Here is a 7,985-nt window from a genome sequence, read left to right as displayed (position 1 = left end):
CCTTTCTTTTAATATATTTTATTGATTTTTTTTTTACAGAGAGGAAGGGAGAAGGATAGAGAGTTAGGAACATTAATGAGAGAGAAACATCAATCAGCTGCCTCCTGTACACTTCCTACTGGGGATGTGCCTGCAACCAAGGTACATGTCCTTGACCGGAATGGAACCTGGGACCCTTGAGTCCCCATGGGTCCCAGGTTCCATTCCGGTCACAATGTTGAATTTTCCCACAATTCCACCGCCAGGGGGCAGTCTATCATGAAGGAATGCAAGACTAGGGTTTAGGAAGAGAAAGAACTATCCTTTTAGAGAAGGCAAGGAGCTAAATGAAAGAACAAGTTTTATCTAAGACCAGAAGGAAACTAGAGAATGGAGGAGAGAGGAAGCCAGGGGTGGGAGCCAGCAAACGTTGCTCAAGAGGAGAGTGTGTGTTGCACTGGAAGAGTTGCACAGACAGACAGGACCACCATGAGGGCTGTTTAGCAGGGCCTAAGAACAACTTTAAAACTGAGCCATCAGAAAGTAGTTTACCCTGCTTTCATCCAAAGGAATACCTTCATTACCGGCACCAAGGGACTCTGATAACTTCCCTCACGTGGTCAATGAGTGCTTCATTCCTTCAGCATCATCCTCTGCTGGTTGCCTAGGAAAACTTGCAAATCACTCCCCCTCCCCCCAATTTTTACCCAATGCATACAATACTCCCAAGACACCTACGAAGGCATAGGAAAGAGAGGACAGGGATCTCCAATGGAGTGGGTGTGGGAAACATCTCACATTGATATTTGGCGTGCGGTTGCTGAATGAATCCATCTTGAAGCTGGAGGAGTCTTCTCCTTGCCTCCCTCCTCTTGTCTCCCCAAGATAGAGCAATAGTTATGAATAATTCTCCTGTAATAATTAAAAATATCTAAGACTGCAAGAAAGAAAATTAAAGTTTACCAAAGGAAACATTAGAATGCCAGGAGTACATATTAACCTTCTCATTGTTTCAGTAAGGTCCTGGACATGACTCTATCATTTACGGAAGCACAGATCCTTCTCACCTCACTTTGTTTATGAGAATTTAATGTGAGACTGCAATGAATGAATAGTTAATCACCAAAGTAATAGAATTAATTTGTTGGAACATTCTCCAGAAGAAAAAGGACAAAACGTTTGTGAGCCTAATGACTTCTTTATTATCATCATATGTTTGGGATTAAATGTATCTATGTATAAAGTATTGATAAGCAATTTAAGATTCATCAATATATGCCAAAAACCTAGTAGAGGAAGATAAAGTTGAGTGCTTATGTAGCTCATTAGGGTTACAGAGGACATCAAATAGTATAGAATTAACTTGATAAATTAGTGAAATGGTTTAAATGTAACTGAGCGGGGTGTGGGGTAGTAATATAACTTCTAGATAGAGACAGGTTAACTAAATCTCAGCTCTGCTGCATACAATAAGTCCTCACTTAATATTGTCAATAGGTACTTAGAAACTGCAACTTTTATCAAAATGAAATACAGCAAAACCAATTTTACCCTAGGCTAATTGATATAAACAAGAGTTAAGTTCTTAGGGCAGTGGCTGGCAAACTCATAAGTCAACAGAGCGGCAAACTGCGGCTCGCGAGCAGCATGTGGCTCTCGAGCCGCAGTTTGCTGACCACTGTCTTAGGGCACATTTCTAGTCACAAAAATATCACCAAACCCTTAAATAAAGACCCAAATCATTTTTAACATTAAACATTGAAATGAATCTGAGCTATACATACATTTAAGAAAGACTAATAAAAACAAGTAAGATGATGATTTTACAACCTGCTTATCCCAGTTCAGGGTCACAAATTGCCAGATCCTTTCCTGGCAGCTCAAGGCACAAGGTGGGAACTCAACCTCAACAGGACTCCCTTCCATCGCAGGGCCACTCACACCCACACTCACTCAGGCTGGGACAATGGGACGCACCAGTTTACTTCATGTGCATGCCTTTGGGATGTGGAAAGAAGCTGAGTTCCCCAGAGAAAACCCACAGTCCTGGGGAGAATGTGCAAACTCTGCACAGACAGGGGCCCTGGCCAGGAATTGATGTTTTCCTCGTCAACGTTATAACAAAACAACAGTTAAAGGAAAGGACCTGCGATACTACCTGTGTGACTTTGGGCAAGTTCCTTGAGCACTCTGTGTCTGTTTCCTCATCTCTAAAATGGAGATTAAATGATAGTACCCATTCACATAGGACAGTGGAAAGATTAAAAGCAATAATGTGTGTGTTAATTTTAGAACCTGGCACATGATAAGTTTGCAGTGAATATATGGAATCATTCTAAAAAGGCTAAAAAAGATTAATAGGATGAATATCTGTAAGGAAATTTAAGGGTTTATTAATAATCCCCTATCTTCTTATGGAATTGAAATAAAAATTATTCCATTAATCATCCCTACTATTGCCTCTCAAGTCAGTAGAATAACCAAATGTGAAAGCACTCTGTAAACTAATGATACAAAACCTATAGAAGTGTAAGTTGTAGTTATTTGTCTTTATATCTGAACATATTCAGAATAGTACTCATTTGTGTGATAATAAACATATTATATGCATGCACATCCTAGGAAAATGTCTCAAGAGTTATAATCTATCTGTGTTGGTTGACACTTGGGAAGTGGGATTGCTGATACAAGACTTAACTTCTCTCAAATCCTTTTTACTGAAACCAAATGACAGCAGGGGAAAAAAAATACACAACACAAAACACATTTTGACCAGAAGATGGCAATAAAGCATTAATATTTCCCAAAGATTCCTGGCTCAAGAACTAACTTCAGGTAGGTGTTATATATCCAAGAAGACAAACTATCCAGATCTTGTGGGGGCAACTCCTCATCCTCACCTTGTCCCCACCCTGGAGGAACTCAGGCTCAGAGAGGGGCGCTGGGGACATAGTGGGATAAGTGTTCCAGAAAAGCACAGGCTCTGGGAGCAATCGTTTATCTGAAAAGTATGTCCATCTTATAATTCTCATTTAACTTAATTGGATAAATGAAATGATTTCTGGCATATTATGGTCTATTACTTTAACTCTTAGATGAAGTTTTCCCATATACCAATTTTACTGCATCCAAGAATGGAATTTCTTCTCTTTGTTCTTGATCTAAGAAATAGTAGAAATATTAGAACAAATACTTTGTTCATTTGGTCCCCTCACAGCTCCACCCCCAGGCAATCAAGGAAGAAGAACCATGTCAAGGCTCTTTTTAGCTCTGGGAAACGCACTTTAGTTGCTGACTAGAATAGACTGGGTCTGAGGTTTGTTAAGGACAAAATTATTTTACCACTTGTTAACATGGTAAGGAAGAATTTATTCAGGACTATTGTGATAGGGGTAGCTGTCAAAACTATTGCAATAGAGGAGAGAGATTGGACTCAACTCTGAACACGACAAGAACAAGTGCAGATTTATAACTGAGGAGCAGGTGGGTGTGGAAAATTACTTCAGGAGCCTGATGAAAGGAGGCAGATGGGGTATGGTTTGCATATCAAAGGCATTTTACAGATGAGTTGTTTGCTTTCAGTAGGAATTAGCCAACCCTGGGAGGGGCAGCCCCTCTCTAGCTCTGCAAGTCCTCAAGATGTCAAAGCATAATAAAATACAGGAAAAAAAATTTTTAATATGATTGATACAAAGCACCTTGCTTCTAGCTTCTAAAACACCATTTATGTCAACCAACCAAGTACTTCATGAAATTAGAAAGCATTGAATAAGTAAGATCATTTCCTTTCATCTTACTAATAATCCTAATAGGTAACTTAATTAGTTCCTTCAGTATGACTTCTCTTATGCTAAGCACTTTTTTTTAAATTGATTTTTTACAGAGAGGAAGAGAGAGGAATAGAGAGTTAGAAACATCAATGAGAGAGAATCAATGATCAGCTGCCTCTTGTACACCCCCTATTGGGGATGTGCCCATAACCAAGGTACATGCCCTTGGTCGGAATCAAACCCAGGACCTTTCAGTCCGCAGACCGACGCTCTACCACTGAGCCAAACCAGTTTTGGCTATGCTAAGCACTTTAAATGCTTCATTTAATTCACATATTGTATCTTGATTGTAGTGGTTATACAAATATGCACATGTGATAAAATTCCATAGAATCATACACAAAGCCCTACCCCCAAAACAAGTGTAGGCAAAAACAGGTGAAATCTGTCTAAGAACTGTGGTCTACTTAATTGTATTGTGCCAATCAATTTCGTGATTTGGATAATATACTATAGTTATGTAAGATGTCACTATTGGGGTAAGGTAGGTGATGGATTCATGGGACCTCACTATATTATTCTTGCAACTTCTTATGAATCAATTATTTAAAAAAAAAAAAAAAAGTTAAAAGAAAAACCCTTTGAAGCCAATACTATAATTATCCGCATTTTACACATGAGGAAACTCAGGCTTACAAAGATTAATAACTTGCCTAATTAGCAAGTGAGAGTGTGTTTCCAACTGGAGCTCAGTCACTACTAACCTCCCTTCAACATAGAAAATCTCCAGATAAAATTTCATTCCTGTTACTCATAGCTTGTTTCTAGGTCCCAGAATGGTCAGAAAATTTTAAATAAATTAAATGACACTGCAGTGCTGGAAAGTGAAACTGCAGCACACTTAAAAGTTAGTATAGGCCGAAGCCGGTTTGGCTCAGTGGATAGAGTGTTGGCCTGCGGACTGAAGGGTCCCGGTTTCGATTCCGGTCAAGGGCATGTACATTGGTTGTGGGCACATCCCCGGTAGGGGTTATGCGAGAGGCAGCTGGTGGATGTTTCTCTCTCATTGACGTTTCTAGCTCTCTATCTCTCTCCTTTCCTCTCTGTAAAAAATCAATAAAATATATATATTTTTAAAAAGTTAGTATAGGACTCCCCAATCTCAAACTGTACTACAAAACTACAGTAATCAAAACAGAGTGATGTTGGCAGAAAAATAGACATGCAGACCAATGCACAAGACTTGATAACCCAGAAATAAACCCTACACAAGTATGGGCAAGTAATTTACAAAGAAATCAAGAATATACAAATGACAGTCTCTTACATAAATTTGGAAAACTAGACAGCTACATGCAAAAGAATGAAACTAAACCTCTATGTTACACCAGACACAAAATTAACTCAGAATGGATTAAAGACCTGAATGTAAGACCTAAAGCAATAAAATACATAGAAGAAAATATAGGCATTAAGCTTCTCAGCATTGGTCCCAGTGGGTTTTTGTGAATTTGACTCCAAAAGCAAGGGAAACAACAATAAAAATAAACATGAGGGAGTACATCAAACTAAAAAGCTTCTGCACTGTGAAGGAAACCATCAACCAAACAAAAGGCAACCTACTGAATGGGAGAAGATACTTGCCACTAATATTTCCGATAAGAAGTTAATATACAAAATGTATAAATAACTCATACAACTCAACAACAAAAACACTAACAATCTGATTTTAAAAAATGGGCTCTTTAAAAAAATAGACATAAGATGTTTAATGTCACTAATCACCAGGAAAATGCAAGATAAAACCATAATCAAATATCTCCTCACACCTGTTAGAATGGCTATTGTAAAAAAGATAAGAAATATTGGAGATCATGTAGAGAAAAGGAAAACTTCATGTACTGCTGGTAGAATTGTAAATTGGTATAGCCATTATGAAAAACAGTATGGAGGTTCCTCAAACAAATTAAGAATAGAAGTACCATATAATCCAGCAATTCTTCTTCTGGATATTTATCCAAAGAATATGAAAACACTGATTCAAAAAGATATATGTACCTAGATTCATTGCAGCATGATTTACAATAGCCAACATATGGAAACAACCTAAGCATCCATCTACAGATGAATGGATAAAGATGTGATACAATAGAATAATATAATGATAGAATAGAATACCACTCTACCATAAGAAAAGATAAAATAATGCCTTTTGCAACTACATGAATAGATCTTGAGGATATTATGCTAAGTGAAATAAGTCAGACAAAAAAAAAGAACAAAATTGAATTATTTAACTCCTATGTGGAATATAAAACAAAACAATAACAAAATACTAAAAACTCATAGATATGAATAACAGAATGGTGCTTACCAGAGGGAAAGGAGGCTGAGGGGAGGGCCAATGGGTAAAGGGGGATCAAATATCAGTCTAGATAGAAATTAGACTGTTGCTGGTGAGTGTGCTATAGCGTATAGAGATATTAAATTACCAGTGTGTCTAAATAGCAGTTGCTGTTGAATGTTCCCTTTCCATTGCACCACTGACCACTCTTCGCTGACAGGGCTGGAGGGCTACTTATTCTTTGCACATTCTATTACCGTCAGCTCTGTTTAGCAGCAGAAAGAAAAGAAGATGATGCAGAATACAGGCTGGGCAATAAGGTAATGGCTCTGGGGAGGCAGCTGATGTCTCCCTTCAGGAGACACGAACACCAAGAGGAATCTCAGCCTTGAATTGATGTTTTGCTTTTTAACCTGAAATTAAGATATCTTAGATATCTTAGACAATTTTTAAAAAATCCATATTTCTAAATCACTTTGTCAGAGAAGCAACAGAACTCCCAAATTGAATGCGTCCCAGGCAGCCTGAGTTCCAGTCCCAGCCTTGCCACTCACTAGCTTGGGAGAGTGACTCAGTAGTTGTTTGCCTCAGTTTTCCCATCTGTCCTTACCGAAATGGGAGGCAGCAATAGCAACGTTTGTTATTTACCATTTCTAAAGGACTCAGCATAGCACCTGGTACTTCACATAGTTTTCTCTCTCCAGGTCTCTTCAGGTAAAACTTTGCTTACATTTGTCACTGAGATCTGGAATAACACACATCCAGGTGTGTGGTGCGTGATTCACTCACCATGTTCAAATGGATGCTTTCTACTTAGACAAAAGTGGAGGGATGAGGAAAACTCCAGGGAGGAAATGTACTGGGATGCCATGTAAGGTGTTCATTCCAAGGGCAGACTTTACAGAAGTTAAATTTGCAGTTTCAATCTATTTGAAGGTAGTTTTAAGAATCTTGATTAAGTATGGCGTTTATCATTATTACTTTCCATTTTCAGGGGGTCACCTAGAGAATGTAAATACGGGGTCTCACAATACAGTTGAGTAATTCAATTAAACAAATATTGTGGAACTCATATCAAATGCAAAGCACTGTCATGCACTGAATTCTGAGTGCTGTGAAGACAACTAAAAAAACGATTCTCAGTCCTTGGATTTAAACAATAAAATCTATTGAACAAGATAGTTGAATACATCTAATGATATGCCTATATAAAAAAAAAAAGATGAGGAAAGAATCATTTATAAAACATTATCACATTGTCATGAATTCCTTGCAAAAGCCTCTTATCTATCTTGCCTCTAGCGTCATAACATCCTAAACATCCATCTCTGAGGTTCGCTTCACTATAAATATCTTCTGGTGAACTGAGAAATAAATTACATGGTCGGAGATGATTGTGGGTGTCATCAAAAAGAAATGAAGGTTTATTTTCTGAAGCAAAAATAAAGTGACAGTTCCATAAAATAAAATGTGTCCTCTCTCCAGCTCATCACAATATAGAGCTGTAAAAGGTAGAGCAATTTTGTGTTAGCTGTCTGGTGAATACCCATTATGATTTTATTTTAAACTAGAGGCCCGGTGCACAGATTCATTCACTGGTGAGGTCTCTCAGCCTGGCCTGTGGGGATCAGGTCGAAGCCAGCCCTCTAACATCCCCTGAGGGGTCCCAGATTATGAGAGGGCAGTTCTCAGGTGACACATCCCAGAATCTGGCTTCCTTCTCTCTGGTTCCAGTTATGTCACCTGGAGAATTGCAGCTACCAAGTCACTGCAGCTGAGCAGCTCCTGCATTGAGTGTCTGCCCCCTGGTGGTCATTTCACGTCATAGCTATCGGTCAGATGGTCAAATGGTCAGATACGGTAGTTGCTTAGTCTTTTATATATATTTAAAA

Source organism: Pipistrellus kuhlii, unplaced genomic scaffold, assembly GCF_014108245.1.
Source record: "Pipistrellus kuhlii isolate mPipKuh1 unplaced genomic scaffold, mPipKuh1.p scaffold_m20_p_4, whole genome shotgun sequence".
NCBI lineage: Eukaryota > Metazoa > Chordata > Mammalia > Chiroptera > Vespertilionidae > Pipistrellus > Pipistrellus kuhlii.
This window is presented reverse-complemented; position numbering follows the sequence as displayed.